At 25.6% G+C, this 18,150-nt stretch overlaps 1 non-coding gene across 1 annotated transcript; it reads right to left on the reverse strand.

Annotated features, from left to right (window-relative positions):
• Positions 1–11: 11 nt before the first annotated feature.
• LRP88_11178 lies at positions 12–126 on the reverse strand. Its single transcript, XR_014475192.1, has one exon. It is a non-coding gene; the product is annotated as a 5S ribosomal RNA (ribosomal RNA).
• Positions 127–18,150: the final 18,024 nt, after the last annotated feature.

Genomic DNA, 18,150 nt, shown 5'->3' on the forward strand with positions numbered 1-18,150 from the left:
GCAAAAAGAACCTACAACAGCGGGGATTCGCTGGTCGTCAGCGACCCAACTACTAATCCGCCCCTCACTGGCTTATCTATGGGAGAGCGGACGGGATCCCGAGTTTTCCAGTGGGTATGGTCGTATGTGGTTGGTTTGGATTTGTCCCGCCCTCATGAAGCCTACAGTTGAGGCCGGGCGTCCGCGGGATGCGCAAGATGAAATGAGTTGCGGACTTTGGCGGAGTGTCTTCAAGCCTCCATCTGCGATTCCTCCGTGCCGTCTCCGTCGGTCTAAACCCATCCCGTAGTTTGGACTATTTAAGACATATGGGTCCATAGTAAATTGATCAATATCACAAATGCCTTTCCAAAGACCCCAAGGACAATTCTTCTCTTGACTCCTCAACCGCCGTTGAAAGCGCCCTCGACCTATCGTGGGACTCCATCCTGATGGGGGTCAAAGCTGCGTTTATCGGAGCCGCTGGTGCAACACTCAGCCATGTTCTTACATGGACATTGCTCGCCGGTCACAACGCGGCAGCTCGTACGTTTCAGCTAAAAGGGATAAATCTCTCGCTAACCGTTCCCAGTGGTCCGAGATGCTTCCAAGCTCAGGAAGATCTTGACAAGCAACAATGTCTCGAAAGAGATCCTGCAATCCCAGCTGGTCATAGTTGAGGGCTCTTCCCGCGATGTAACTGCGGTTAGTAACCTCCTTCGACATGAGCCAGATATCATCTTCACTGGCATCACGAGTCTCCCAAGCTTCCATTTGAACCCTCTTCGCCCGATCTCAATGCAAGACTCGACTATTACCGGAGACTCGGCGGCGGCTGTTGTGAAGTCACTTCGAGAGCTAAAAGCGAGCAACGTGATTTCGAATTCACCAATTTTTGTACCAATATCGTCTACTGGCCATGGTACACAGCGGGACCAGCCATTGCTCCTGATCCCACTGTATCTATGGCTTCTACCAGTTGCGCAGGCCGACACGGCAGTACTGGAGCGAGTGGTACGGGAAGCAGCAACGCAAGACAACGCACCTCTTGGTGGATACGTGATGTTGCGACCGCCGTTACTGACACACGGTCGCATGAAAGGGACAGCGTCCCTTCGAGTGGGCTGGGTTTGGGAAGATGATATGTATAAGAATGCTGACGAAGTGGAGCGAGGCGTAGAGGTTGGATACACTATTAGTCGAGGAGACTTGGCCAGATGGATATTTGAGCAGCTAGTAGAGGGAGATATAAAGAAGTGGGAGGGAAAGTGTGTAAATATTACTTACTAAGGAAGTGTTAGAAGGTTGCTACTAAGCTAAAAAGCATAGCGCGCTATATTAGTTAGTAATGCTTTTCTTAGTACTTACTAAGCTACTAGGGTAATATACTTTTTAGCTTATTAGCTTTATTATAAATGTAGGTTGTTTTATAAAGCTTTTATTTTAAATATTAAGGTTTAAATATAAAAGTTTTATAATAAAGTATTTTTAAATAAATATAACGTGTATAATAAGCATGCGGATTAGACAAGCATGCGGATTAAAAATCTTTACCTTTAAAAAAGAAGCCATAATAAAAGCATAATAAGCAATAAACTTAATTAAAACTATTCGCTATATTATTCCCTAGATATTATAATAACTATTTTATATGTTCTTATATTATGCCTGGTCTTGCCGTATGTTTTATAATGCCTTTTCTTCGCTTGCGCTGACCTTCCTGGGCTACTACTTCTTGATGATTTGCCCTTTACCTACTTATTGATATTTATCTAGTTAATTGCTTGCCTTCCTTCCTCTATTGTTATTACCCCTCTTTTCCGCAGTTGGGTTTTTCTTGCCCTCTGGCGCCGGCTTAGTATCTTATTTGCCTATTAAAGGTCTTAGTTCTTAGCCCTTAATAAGGTATTCTTATGTATTATTGCCCTTATTCCCTTAGTAAGAGACTTAAGAGCTCTTAAAATTAACTCTAGGGAGCTACTTTAATGCCGCCTGATTTGTCTATTGAGATATTCGGACTAAGATTAGGCCTTAAGCATAGTCTTTAGCGTCTTTAAGACCCAAGGGGTCAAGGCGCTAATTACCTCTTCGGCAGGTATTAAAGTCTATAGCTATATATTAAGCTTTAAGACTATAATTTCTAAATTAGGAGGAATAAGCCTGGCTCCTTTAAAGGCTAACTTAATATTTTTTTCTATTATAGTAGCTTAAAACGCGGCATAGAAGGCTAGAAAGAACTTAGTCTTTAAAATATATATTATTAAGTATTAAATTAGATGCTTGATTTCTTAATTATATGCCTGCTTAAGCATAGAAAAGCACCTGATATTAAGAGGCTAAAGTAGATAAGATAAATAAGGCGGTATATAAAGTATAATAATCTTATTTTCCTTATAATATATCTTAAAATCGGCTAAGTAGTGACTTTTATATTTATCGAGGATTAAAAGACAGTAGGGGCTAGTTAATTAGCTAGCTATACACCAGTCGAAGTGCTTTAGCTACTTAAGACTAATCTTATTATTAGTCTAATTAGTTTAGGTTATTATAATAGCCTAATCGCCCGGGAGGTTACTTTCTTAGTATTAGTTCGCGAGATAATACTAGCCTATACCTATAATAAATGGCGGGATTGTTTGACCTTTTGTATTAATTGCCTGAATTATAGTAATTTATTTTTAGTTTTTAGGCTAGATTAATTTTAGTCTTTTATATCTTTCTTTACTTATAATAACTATTTTACTTATAATAATGCCTATTATAAAGCTAGTCTTATTAAAGTAATAGATATTAATAAGGGTAATATTATATTTTATAATTATATTCTCTATAAGCCTAAACTAATTGCGAATAATAATTAGATCTTTATATTTAGCTTTTTTATAGTTATATCTATAAAAAAAATATATCTTAAGCTCTTTATATTACTTAATAAAGTTAGAGGCTTAGCGCTTACTAATAGGTGGCGCGTCGCGGTTAGCGAGCAATTAGTTAGCTATTTCTTTAATACCACAGAGTCACAGGGGAAATCCTTATGAATCTAGGTTAAGAATAAACTAAATAATAATCTATTCCTCTAGATTAGATAATTTGCGTGATTTAGGAATTTAATTACAATGCATAGATATATTATTTTCTTAATTAAAGAGAGTATTATAATAGACTTTATATTAAAGACTTAATTTAGGGTTATTCTAATAAGCCTAAAGTAACATATATAATAAGCATGCGACGCATCCAAGTATGCGACGCACCTATACTGTGTATTAAATCTTAATATTCTTAAGCATAATAAAAGCCGCAATAAAATAGCTATAGGCTTAAAAAAGTATTTTAATAAACTTAACTCTTAAATAAACTATAGATAATTTTTTAGAATTTCTAAAAAAGTCTCTTAATAGAAAAAAAAGTTACTTATACAGTGCGAATAATTCTTTTTCTAAACTACCTTATAAGAGATTTTTTTAAAAAGTTTTAAAAAATCATAATAGGTTTTTTATAGCTTAATTAGTCTAACTCTAAGTTATTAGCTAGTTGAATCTTAAGCTAAATTTCTTAGAATTTTTAAGGCTGTTTTAAAATCTAGTATAAATCCCACTATAGGGTAAAATGCGTCGCATACTTAGATGCGTCGCATGCTTATTATATATGTTATAAGAAAAATATTAGACTCTTAATTTAATTATAGCATTTTAAATAATTAAGAATAACTTAATTAAATAGAAATATAATAAGGTAAGGGATTTTTAATTTATATACTTATTTAATCTATATACTTATTTGATCTATATACTTATTATATATATTATATATAATATATATAATAAGCATACTAAATAAATAAGTATATTAAATAAAAATCTTAACCTCTAAGATAGAAATTATTATAAAAATATTATAAATTATTTAATTAATTAAAACTACTTATTATACTCTTTCCTAGATATCTTAATTATTACTTAATAGGTCCTTATATTATAGCTAGGCTTACCGTAAATACTATAATGCTAAATCCCCGGCTGCGCTAACCTCCCTTAATAACCCCTTCCCGACGATTTAGCTATTACCTGCGTATTAATATCTATTTAATTAAATACTTGCCTTCTTTCCTCTAATATTATAACCCCTCTTCTCTATAGTCTAGTCCTTTTTGCCCTCTGGCGCTAGCTTAGTATCTCATTTACCTCTCGAAGGTCTTAGACCTTGGCCCTTATTAAAGCTATCTTATATATAATTGCCTTTGTTTCCTTTGCAAGAGACTTTAATGCTTCGAGAACTAACTCTAGAGAGCTACTTTAGTGCCTTCTAATCTATCTTTTAAGGTAATTAGACTAGGATTAGGCCTTAAGCATAGCCTTTAGGGTCCTTAAGACCTAAGGGGTTTAGGGTTTAGCCCCCTCCTTAACTAGCGTTGGCGTTTATAGCTGCATATTAAGCTTTGAGACTATACTTCCTGGGTTAAGAGGAATAAGCCTGGCTCCTCTAAAGGCTACCTTAATATTCTTTTTTATTATTATAGCCTAAAATATAATATAAAAGGCTAGAAAGAACTTAGTCTTTAAAATATAGGTTATAATATATCTAATTAGATACTTTATTTCTTAATTATAAGTATTTTTAAGTATATTAAAATACCTAATATTAAGGGGCTAAAATAGATAAGATAAATAAGGTAATATATAAAGCCTAATAATTTTATCTTTCTTATAATATCTCTTAAATTTAATAAAGTAGTAATTCTTATAGCTATTAAGGATTAAAAAATAATAGTAATTATTTACTTACTTAGCTATATATTAATTAAAGTATTTAAGCTACTTAAGACTAGTCTTATTATTAGTTTAGCTATTTTAAATTATTATAATAGCTTAATCGCCCGGGAGGCTATTTTCTTAGTATTAGTTAGCGAGGTAATATTAGCTTATACTAATAATAAATAGCGGGATTACTTAGCTATTTATATTAATTGCCTAAATAACTATAATCTATTCTTAGTTTCTAGGCTATATTAATTTTAGCTTTTTATACTTATTTATACTTATAATAATTATTTTACTTTAAATTATACTTATTATAAAGCTAGTTTTATTAATATTATAAATATTATTTAATTAGATATTATACTTTATAATTATATTTACTATAAGTATAAACTAATTATATATAATAATTAGGTTTTTATATTTAGCTCTCTAATAGTTATATCTCTAAAAAAAAAATACATCTTAAGCTCTAGGTATCATTTAATAAAGTTTAAAGCCTAGCATAAGCTAACTAGTAATATATTATAGTTAATAAGTAATTAATTAGTTATTTCTTTTATACTATATAGCTAAGGGGGGAATTCTCGCGAATCTAAGTCAAGAATAAACTGAATAATAATCTATTCCTCTAGATTAGATAGCTTGTATAACTTAGGGGTCTAATTATAGCGCATAATAATGCTATTCTCTTAATTAAAGGGAGTATTATAATAGACTTTATAGAGCTCTATAGCGCGTTAGAGACTTATTTTTAGGCTATTTTAATAGGCTTAAAGGGCAAGAAGGATTCTAGTCTTACTATTTACCTATAATATACTAGGTAGTTAAGAATTAATTAATTAAATAAAGAGGATATAAAATAAGGGATTTTTATCTAGCATACTTATCTATCTAGTATGCTTATTATATATATTATTATATATATTATTTATTATTAAATTAATATTTTCTAAAATAAATAATATACTTAATAAGTAAGATAATTAGATAAGTAAGATAATTAAAAAAATCTTAACTTATATTATTACTATTTAATTAATTAATTCTTAACTACCTAATATATTAAAAGGAAATAAAAAGACTAGAGTTCTTTTTGCCCTCTAGGCCTATTAAAAGACCGTAAACTTAAGTCTCCGGCGAGCAGTAAGAATTTATGAAGTTAATTATAATACTCTCTTTAACCGCAATTAAGGCATTTAAGCCCGAGCTAATACTATCCTTAAATCATATAAGCTATTTATTTTAAAGGAAGAGATCTTTTTTTATTTTATTCTTAACCTAGATTCGTGAGGATTCCCCCCTAGCTATATAGTATGAAAGATATAGCTAATTAATTACTTATTAACTGCAATATATTACTAATTAGCGTGCGCTGGGCTTTAAAGTTTATTAAGTAATACCTAGAGCTTAAGATATATTTTTTTTTAGAAATATAACTACTAGAGAGTTAAGTATAAAGATCTAATTATTATCCGCGATTAGTTCTAGCTTATAGCAAATATAATCGCAAAGTATAGCATCTAATTAAATAATATTTATAACTTTAATAAGACTAGCTTTCTTATGGGTATAATTATAAGTAGAATAATTATCATAAGCTTAGAAAGGCATTTAAAGCCGAAATTAGTATAGCCTAGCAACTAGGAATAAATTATAGTTATTTAGGCAATCAATGCAAATAGCCAAGCGATCCCGCCGTTTATTATTAGTATGGGTTAATATTACCTCGCTAACTAGTACCTAGAAAGTAACCTCCCGGGCGATTAGGCTATTATGATGACTTAAAATAGCTAGACTAATAATAACACCGGTCTCAAGTAGCTTAAGCACTTTGACCGGTATATAACTAAGCAAACAAATAATCGCTATTATCTTCTAATCCTTAATAGCCATAAAAGTCACTACTTTATCGAATTCAAGAGATATTATAAAGAGAATAAAATCATCAGGCTTTATATACCTCCTTATTCATCTTATCTACTTTAGCCCCTTAATATCAGGTGCTTTACGCTTCTAAAGAAGGCCTATAGTTAAGAAATAAAGCATTTGATTAGATGCTCTATAACCCATATTTCAAAGACTAAATTCTTCCCGGCCTTCTACATAGCATATAAGGCTACTATAATAGAAAGAAATATTAGGGGGGCTTTTAAAGGAGCCGGCCTTATTCCCCTTAACCCATAAAGTATAATCTTAAAGCTTAATATATAGCTATAGACGCTAATGCCTACCGAGGAGGGGGTTAAACCCTCTACCCCTTAGGTCTTAAGGTCCCTAAAGACTATACTTAAGGCTAGATCTTACTCTAAATACCTTAAAAGATAAATTAAAAGGCATTATAATAGCTCCCTAGAGTTAATTATAAAGGCTATAAAGTCTCTTATAAAGGCAGTAAAGGGAAATATATATGAGACTATATTATTAAGAGCTAAGGTAAAAGACCTTTAAGAGGTAAATGAGATACTAAGCCAGCGCTAAAGGGCAAAAAGGACTAGATTATAGAAAAGAGGAGTAATAATAATAGAGGAAGGAAGGTAGGCGATTAATTAAATAGATATAAATGCGTAGGTAATAGCGGAATCGTCGAGGAGTAGTAGTTAAGGAAGGTTAGCATGACCAGGGGTTTAGCGCTATAGTATATGCGGTAAGCTTAGTTATAATATAAGAATATATTAGGTAGTAATTAAGATATTTAGTAAAGAGTATAGTAAGTAATTCTAATTAATTAGAAAATTAGTAGTATTTTTATTATAATTTTTATCTTAAGGGCTAGGATTTTTAATTATCTTATTTATTTAATTATCTTACTTATTAAGTATGTTAAGTCTTAATAGCTAGATTAAGGTAAGAATATAAATAAAAAATAAGTCTTTATTATATATAAGACTTAAACTTATTAAGCCTTTTATAATAACTAAGTTATAAAGATTTTAGAGGCCTATATATTTATATAATATTTAGCTAAGGTTATTTAAATTAATTAATAGCCTTAATACTTATTTTATATCTTTATATCTTTATAATTATTTTTTATAAGAAGAATCTTAGTTTTAAAGATTTTTTAATAAATAAAAAGCTTTATTAAAGTTTTTAGCTTTTTATTAATAAATATAGCTTTAATAAAAGCTTTTTAATATATTACCTTTAATATTTAAGTTTTATTTATATTTTTTATTAAGATTTCTTTTACATTTTATATATTTTAAATAATATATTAATATTTTATTATAATACTTACTTTTAATATTAATACTTATATAGTTAAGTCTTATTATATTTTTAATACTAAAAGTAATTTTATTAATTAAATATTAATATATATATATAGCGAGTGCACTGGGCAAGTAAGTATACTACTTATATTTTTACCTAAAAAAAGAAAATTAAAAAATACCTTAAAATTCAAGATTTTACTTAAAATTAGTAAGATTTTAGTAAAATACTATCTATATATTATATAATCTTATATAATTCTCTAAAAAACTCTAAGGAAATCTCTTATAAAGTAGTTTAGAAATAAGCTTATTCGCACTATATACTTAGTTATTTCTCTATAAAGGGATTTTTTTAAAAATCTAAAAGAATTATTTTAGGATTTCTTAAAATATTAGGTTTATAAAAATACTTTTTTTATATTTAATATATATAATAAGCATATATACTAGACAAGGGTATGCACTACTTAGATTTTATATTATAAATTTAAGTTTTAAAAGAATTGTTAAAAATTTAAATTTAGCTTTAAATTAATAAAAACTTATAATTATATTAATTATATAGAGGTATATAATATATAAACTTTTAAAGCTTTATTTATTTTTATTTTTTAAGTTATTAAGAAAAAGCTTATTAGTACTATATATCTTATTATATCTAGCTTAATAATTTAATAAAAAATATATTAAAATATAAATTAATTTAAATTAAATATACTAGATTTTAGTTATCTAGGGTAGGTTATTTTTTAGCTGCATAGTATAGTGGTGCATATACTTGTTTGGCGCACATGCTTATCAGATACGTTATAGATATTTTATAGAAAAAGTTAGGAAGTCTAGGGTAGGCTATTTTTTGGGGTACAGTATAGTAGTGCACTCGCTTGTCCGGTGCACTCGCTATATGTATATGTTAAGTAATTATTTTTTTTTAATTATTTTATTTTTATTTATATTTGTAATTACCTAATATATAATTTCAATATTAACTTAATTACTTATATTTATTATAATATTAATACTTAGAGTTCTAATATTATAAGTCTTTTAAGTTTACTTATTAGCATTATATTATTAAATCTTAATTAATTTTATATGTTATTTATTATATAATGAGGCTAATACTTAGCTATTAAAAGCCTTTTTTTAGGCTTTTTAAATTAATTAAATATCATATTTTACTGAATTATGTATTGAAAGCTTTTCAACTTAGAAAGATATATTTAAATTTAATGATATGAATTATTATAATTACTTTTCTTTAGAAAAAAGATAATAAAAAGAAAATAACGTATATGAGAACTATGCGCCGCACTTGTATTTTTACCTTAGAACTAAGTATTAAAAAAATTCTTTAAAATTTTATTCAAGCCCTACTAGAGTAAGTCTAAAGGATTAGGCTTATTATATAATATAAAAGCTATGATAATTTTCCTAGATTTCTAAAAAAAAATATATTACTAAGCTAGTATAAAAAAAACCTATTCATACTGTATAAAGTACTATTTATATATAAAGAGTAATTTTTAAAAATCTTAAAAAAATACTATATAGTTTTATTTTTAGTTAAATAGCTAAAAATATTTTATTTAGAATTTTAGCTATTTTATACATAGTTTTACAAATTAAAGGTTTTGCTATATTTGCCTATATAGTATAGTGCGGCGCATACTTGGACGCGGCGCATGCTTATCATGTACGTTATATAATTAATGATTATTAATTTGATCTATTAGGTATTATTTTATAGCTATTCCTTTTTATTAAATGTCTTTGAAGGCTTTATTAAAATCTTTATTTTTTTCAAGCTTTATATAAACTTAATTATTTAAGCTAGTAATAACTTTAATTAACAAAGGCGTGTTATAAATAAGTCTATTTTTATAGATATTTAATATATTTTTTTAATTATTAAATTAAAAGCCTTGATAAAAAATATTATATTATTACTAAGTAATTAACGTTTATTATAAATACTAATGATAAATATTATTGTATAGCTTTATAATACTTAATGTAAGGATTAATATATTAAAATTAATATCTTAATAATTTTAATAATAAAGGCTTTATATATATAACTAGGGTTATAAATTAGTTAGTAATTAATTTACTAATTAAATAACTAAGGTTAGTTATAATTAAAAAGTTAGTGACTTTTTAATCTCGCTAAAAGTAACTAAAAAGTTATATTTTAAGTTACTATAAAATAGAGCTTTAATATAAAGTATTAAAAATTTAAGTTAATATATAAACTATACCTAGTAATATGTAATATTATTACTTTTTTATTTTTATATATATTAAGGTAAATTTAAATTATATAAATATAAATAATTTAAAGGTTTAATTAGGCTACTTGTAATATTTTTTCTTTTAGAATTGCTAATTTTAAATATATCTTAGCTATCTTATACAAGTATATAATAGAAGAGTTATTTATAGAAGTTTACCTCTATTGTTAGAAAGGTAATGAAAAGGCTATTTTTAACCCTAATAGCCTCTTTCTTAGTAAAATTCGCTCTTTGATTACCCTTTAGCTCCTTCTAAGCCTCTTAACATTTACTTTTATTATCTATTAGCCTAGTTAGGCTATCTTTATCTTTCATTTCTTACCTCTTTAATATAATAAGCTATTTAATTAAGTTAAAAAAAATCTATTTTTATTTTAAGTAGTAATATTATTAAAAATAAAAAAAATCCTCTCTATAAAAGTAAATATTATAAGAATAACTAAATAATACTCGGCTAATATACTTAAAATAAAAATCTATTAAACTTAGATTTTAATTATTATAATAGGTTTTTATATAAATATAAATTAATATATATTTAATAAGTAATTAAAAGGAGCATTAATAGGAATTAAGAATAGATATATTTCTTTCTTTATATTATTTTTATTAATATTAGTATTATATTTCTTAAATTTATTAATATTATTAATATATAACTTATTATTAGTATTAAGTTTATCTAAAAGGCTATTATTAAGGCTATTATTAAGGCTTTACTAAGTAAATTCACTACTTAACTTATTAATTATTAAATTTAGCTCTAAAAAGCGCCTTTTTACCTTTATTATATAATTAAAATAATAATTAAGATATTTTAATTATAAATTTAAAAAAATATAATATATCTTATAAGTATATACACTAAATAACTATATATACCACTATACTATGTAGCTAAAAAAATAACTTACCCTAGATAACTAAAATCTAGCTCTAGAGTTTTTAGACTTAAAGAGTTATAATAATTAAGTTTAATATATTTAATTTAAATTAATTTATATTTTAATATATTTTTAATTAAATTATTAAGCTAGATATAATAAGATATATAATACTAATAAGCTTTTTCTTAATAACTTAAAAAGTAAAAATAAATAAAGTTTTAAAAGTTTATATATTATATAATATATATAATAAGTATGCGTCGCATATAAGTATATATTATATTTTTCTTATACCTTTAAGATAGAAATCGCAATAAAAATACCTTAAATTATTTTATTAATTAAAATTACTTACTATACTCTTCCCTAGATATCTTAATTACTACCTAATATATTCTTATATTATAACTAGGCTTACCGCAGACACTATAATGCTAAACTCTTAGTCACGCCGACCTCCCTTAACTACCACTCCTCAATGATTTAGCCATTACCTACGCATTAATATCTATTTAATCAATTACTTGCCTTCCTTCCTCTATTATTATTACCCCTCTTTTCTATAATTAGGTCCTTTTTGCCCTCCGGCGCCGGCTTAGTATCTTATTTACCTATTTAAGTTCTTTAACCCTAGCCTTAAGTAAGGCAACCTTATGCATAACTATCTTTATTTCCTTAGAAGAAGACTATATAGCTTCTAGAATTAACTCTAGGGAGCTACTTTTATGCCTTTTTACTCGCCTCTTAAGGTAATCTAACTAAAATTAAGCCTTAAGCATAGTCTTTAGGGTCTTTAAGACCTAAGGGGTTAATAGTTTAGCTACCTCCTTAGGCAGCATTAGAGTCTATAGCTACATATTAAGCTTCGAGACTATACTTTCTAGGTTAAGAGGAATAAGCCTAGCTCCTCTAAAAGCTAACTTAATATTTTTTTTTATTATAGTGGCCTAAAATATAGCATAGAAGGCTAGAAAGAACTTAGTCTTTAAAACATAGGTTATAGAGCATTTAATTAGAAGCTTTATTTCTTAACTATAAGTATTCTTAAGCACGCTAAAGCACTTAATATTAAGTAGCTAAAGTAGATAAGATAAATAAGGTAGCATATAAAGCCTAATAATCTTATTTTCTTTATAATATCTCTTAAATTTAATAAAGTAGTGACTTTTATAGCTATTAAGGATTAAAAGATAATAGCGATTATTTAATCGCTTAGCTATGCACTAATTAAAGTGCTTAAGCCACTTAAGACCAGTCTTATTATTAGTCTAGCTATTTTAGGTTATTATAATAGCTTAATCGCCCGGGAGGTTACTTTCTCGGTATTAGTTAGCAAGGTAATATTAGCCCGCATTAATAATAAATAGCGGGATCGCTTAGCTATTCGCATTAATCGCCTAGATAGCTATAATCTATTTTTAATTTCTAGGCTATACTAATTTTAGCTTTCTATGCCTTTCTATACCTATAATAACTATTCCACTCTAAATTATACCTATTATAAAGCTAGTCTTATTAATATTATAGATATTATCTAATTAGATATTATACTTCGCGATTATATTCGCTATAAGTATAAACTAGTTATAGATAATAGCTAGATCTTCGCACTTAGCTCTCTAGTAATTATATTTCTAAAAAAAAATATATCTTAAGCTCTAAGTATTATCTAATAAAGTTATAAGCCTAATATATGCTAACTAGTAGCGCGTCGCGGTTAATAAGTAATTAATTAGTTATTTCTTTTATACTATATAGTCTAGGGGGAAATCCTTATGAGTCTAGGTTAAGAATAAAGTAAATAATAATCTATTCCTTAAGATTAGATAGTCGACGCGATTAGGGGATCTAATTATGTCGCGATTAAATGCCATTCTGCCGGCGACGTAGCCTATGCTCAGAGATCCTATAGAGGTTTATAGCGCGTTAGATGCTTAGTTTTAGGTTATTCTAAAGTGCTTAAAGAGTAAGAAGAGTTTTAGCCTTAGTATTTAGGTCTAATATATTTAATGGTTAAAGAATTAATTAATTAAATAAAAAGTTAGGTATAAGAGGGAAAAATGCGATATATACTTATATGCGATGTATGCTTATTATATATATTATCTCTATATAATTAATATAATTATAAGTTTTTATTAATTTAAAGCTAAATTTAAATTTTTAAGAATTCTTTTAAAACTTAAATTTATAGTATAAAATCTAAGTAATATATACCCTTGTCTAGTGTATATACTTATAATATATATTACCTTTTATATTTCTTTTTAAGTTATGTCCTTAATATTATTAATGTATATAAAAAGCGAGTTAGCTAGGCAAGCGAGTTACTTAGAGGTATTTATACCTTAAAAAGATAAATTTAAAAAATCCTTAAAACTTTATATATAGCATAAAATAAGTATAAACTTAATATAGAAGTTATTATATAATATATTATTTTTTATTAATATTTAAAAAATGTAATTAAATTCTTTATAAGGTAATATAAAAAAAGTCTATTTATATTATATATTTAGCTATTTTACTATAAAGGGATTATTTTTTAAATATCTAAAGAAATTAATATTAGACTATTTATAGATTTAGCGTAATAAAAATACTTTTTATAACTTTCTTACTATTTTATAGAGAAAATTAGGTTAACTAAGATAGGTTAATTTTAGTTACATAGTATGCTAGCTAACTCGCTTGCCTAGTTAGCTCGCTTATTATATGTGTTATTTATATTAAAATAATATTAGAAGTTATTTAAGTCTTTAAAAGATATTATTTTAAACCTAAGGTTTAATAACGTTATAAAGATATAAGCGCTAAAAATATAAAATAAGTATATATTTTTAATTATAAGGATAAAATAAAGAAAAATATTTATCTTTAAGTAAAAAGAGAGCTATAATCTAGTTTTCAAAGAAGGTATTTTCTTACCTCTTTTAGACCCTTAGAAGTAGCTAAATAATAGCTATAATAATATTCTTAAAAATAAATTAGTAAAAACTTTAATAAAATAAGGGTTAATTTATTCATTTCTCTATTTATATTAAACTTTTTATAAAATTCCCTTTTAGCTTCTTAAGGTTATTTTATAAGTTATGTATATATATATTAGCCCTTAGGGCATAGATATATATATACTTAACCTTAAGGCCTAATTAAGGCTTTTAAAAAACCCTTAAAAATTAATTATAGGTTATTTAAAGTAGCCTAAGTAAGGAAATTAAAAGTAATTACTTGTAATTCCTTAGTAAAATTTACGTTTATAGTATAATTAATAACCTCTTTTAAAATAAGAGTTATATAAATTATATAGTAAGTAAAACCCCACTTAGTTATATTATATATAATTAAATTAATATAAATTAAAAATAGCTTAAATAAGTGTTAAAATTACTTATTAAAATAAATTATATATTAAAATTAAAAGGTATATTTTTTATATATAATACCTTAAAGAAATACCTTTTTATATTACTACTATAATTAATAATAATAATAACTTAATATAATTTACTATTAAGAGATATAATAAAGTAAATTAATTATAAATTAGTATTAAACTAAATAACCGTAGTAAAAAGAATATATTAAACCCTAGGGTTATAAATTTATTATATTTTAAAGTTTCTCTCAGAAATAAATTATTTATAATATACTTGATAAGGATATGTCTCAGATAAGTAAGTATCTTAAGTATACTATGCACTAAAAGTATAGATTTCTAAGCTTCATAAAAATAGCTTTGAGATAATTATAAACTTAAAAAAACCTATTTTAGGTATTTAACTACTATATTAACTATATATAATTTTAATAGATTTTTAGAAAAGTTTCTTTATAGAGAAATAACTTATTATATAATATAAATAGACTTTTTAAATACTAGCTCACTAAGCTTTTTTTAAAAATATATAAAAATTATTATAAGTAGCTTATTATATAATATAACTAATCTTTTATTTTTAGCTATTTTAGACTTAGCTTAATTTTCTTTTAATTTTTTAAACTAATTTCATATTAAGTGCAAATCCCTCTAGAAGGCAAATAGAGACACTTACTTATCTGACACATGCTTATTAAGTATATTATAAGTAAGTATAAAAGAAAAATTAATATTAAAGATATTCCTTTATAATATCTTATATACTAATATTAAGAATATAATTAATATAATAAATATTATAGTTTAATTCTTATTTAATACTTCTTTAAGAAATACCCTTAATAGTATTTAAAAACTAAGTATTATTTATTATATTATCATAGGTAATTCTAACAATAATGAGAAATATTAAGTATTTCTTTTTATATTAAAAATATTAATTTTTTATTTATCATTATTATTATAATAATATTAAGGTATATCTTATAAGAAATAAACTTATAATAAAATAACTATATTTACCTAAAAAATAATGATTTTTTAAATACCTTTAAGGCTATTCCTTAAAGACGTATTAAATAACAATTAAAATAAAATATTTATATATAATATAGTTAATAATCAAGTTGATTAGATAAGCGAGTTAATCAGTGGACTATGCACCTAAAAATTTTAAACCTTAAATTTTTAAAAACTAGTTTAAAATAGCTATAAGCTTAAAAAGATTATATCTATAAATCTAGCTAAAAATGTTATAAGTTTATAATTTTTCTAGATTTTTAAAAAATCTTTTTAATTTTTAAGAAATAAAAAACTAAAAAAAATAATATGAATAAGAAATCCTTAGATAACTTATTAATTAATTTTTTTTTAAAATCTTATAAAATCATATAGATAATTTGGAATTTTTATTAAACCTAATTATTAATTTTCAGCTTATAATAATATAAACTAAATTTTCTAAATTTTCTTAAAATACTTTTAGATTTAGGCAGGGTTGTGATTTAGTCAGTAATTAATTCAATAACTAAAAGTAACTAAAAAGTCATAACTAAAAAAAGTCAGTGATTTTTAAGTCTTAGTCTGATTAAATCACTTTAGAAATTTGACTAAAGAAAATTAGTCTGATTAATTCAAGGGGGCTTTTTGACTAAGACTTTTTAGTCTGACTAAAAGTGACTAAACAGTCACCTTTTTAGTCACTATATAATTCGTCTTAAAAATATATAAAATATAATTAATTAATTATTTCTGATTACTTTATTAACGTAAATTATATAATGCAAAAATTCTTATATTAAATTAAAGTAAGGTTATTACTTTAGATATATATTTTTTAGAATTTTATCAATTAAACTTAGCCATTAATTAATTATTTTAGATTTTATTTCTTAAAAGCTAAATTAAGCGCTTTATTATATCTTCTTAGAAAAGTTACTTATTTGTTTTTTATAGCCTCGTACAAGGCATATTACGTAAAATAAAAACTATGACTATAAACCAGGCTAGTGGCCCTACCTTATTTATAATTTATTGGAATTTTATAAGCTAACCCTAACCCTATAATTAATTATTTTAGTTTTTATTTCTTAACACCTGGAAGTAAGCACTTTATAGCATCTTCTTAGAAAACGTCACTTATTTATTTTTTATAGCCGCGTATAAGGCATATTACTTAATATAAAAATCTTTACTATAAACTAGACTGAAGCCCCTACCCTATATATAACTTATTAAAGTTTTAATAGCTAACCCTAACCCTGTATGATTTAATTAAAAACAAGAATCTCAAAATGCTCCAATTGGGCTCTTTAGAGCATGGATATTATCAAAAGGCCTTAACTTGCGTAAAAAAACCTTATTTTAGCTAAAAATAAAACTATAATACAGTATTTTTTATATATAATACATATAAGTCAGCAATATAAAAATAAGTGGGTTCTATATAATTTTAAAGGAATAATAAGATTTTAACCCTAATAGCCCTTACCCCTCTTTACCCCTCTTTTTAGCTTCTAGGCCTTCCGCTAAGAAAACCCAATCTTAACGCTAAATAACATAAATGCAACTCAAATATGCACCTAAGAAATAATAATTAGGCCACTTTCCTAGATAACTATCTACCTACCCTATATAGTAAAGCGTGTATTATAAATCAATTATAAATTGATTTCTAATTAATAATTATATAATCACGGAGGTTTATTAGACCGATTCTTATAGTAATTTTCCCTCTTATTGGCTAAAAAGGTTCCTAATAATATCTAATCGTATTTTTTTGGTCTTCTAATCTATTTTTGCTTTCTAATCTAATTTTTTCTATAATAATAAGGAAAAGCTCCTCTCTTAACCGTTTTTTTTAATATTATTATAATATCTTATCTTATATATAATATAACCCTTATTTACTACTTTAACCCTATTTCTTTATTATTAAAATGGCATCATCAAGCTATGTTGGCTCTGAAGACCAAAGTCTGTCTCAATTATCTGATTCTGATGCTGCTTTTTCTACTTTTTCTTCCCCATTTAATCCTCATCAAAAGGAAAAGGAAAATAGCCCTTATTTTCAACTTCCCTCCCCCGAAAAGGCCAAAGTCTATATTATTAAACATAGGCTTTTTACTTGGTCACTTTTACCTATAAAAGAAAATAAACCAAGGCAAATGGTTATTCAATGCACTATTTAAGGGTTATTTTTTCTATATTAGGATTATATATCAATTTATTTTAGGTGCCCTGAAAAAAAGATAGTCAAAATAGCTGGCTCTCAAGCCTCTAATTTTTCACGTCATCATAAGCAAAAGCATCCTACTATTGCTTATAGTGATAAAAGCGAAAAAACTCGAAAAAGAAGCAAGTTATTTAGCGTACCCTATATACTTATATATACTAATTTAATTACTAATAGAAGATAACCCGGAACATACACCTATTTTAAGGGAGGATTTTTTTAATCCTTTAATTAGGGAAAAACGCCTTAAACCAATATTCTCTCAACAGACCTGTTTAGAGAAGGTTTTACATTTTGTGCTTGAAAATAACCTATCTTTTCGGCTTATTGATAGTAAATCCTTCCAAGCGCTATTATATTATTATAATAGGTAATTTTATTTTGTTTACTCTTTTTAA

Source organism: Fusarium phalaenopsidis, assembly GCF_050370095.1.
Source record: "Fusarium phalaenopsidis strain FUZ10S chromosome Unknown contig_32306, whole genome shotgun sequence".
Classification (NCBI taxonomy): Eukaryota; Fungi; Ascomycota; class Sordariomycetes; order Hypocreales; family Nectriaceae; genus Fusarium; species Fusarium phalaenopsidis.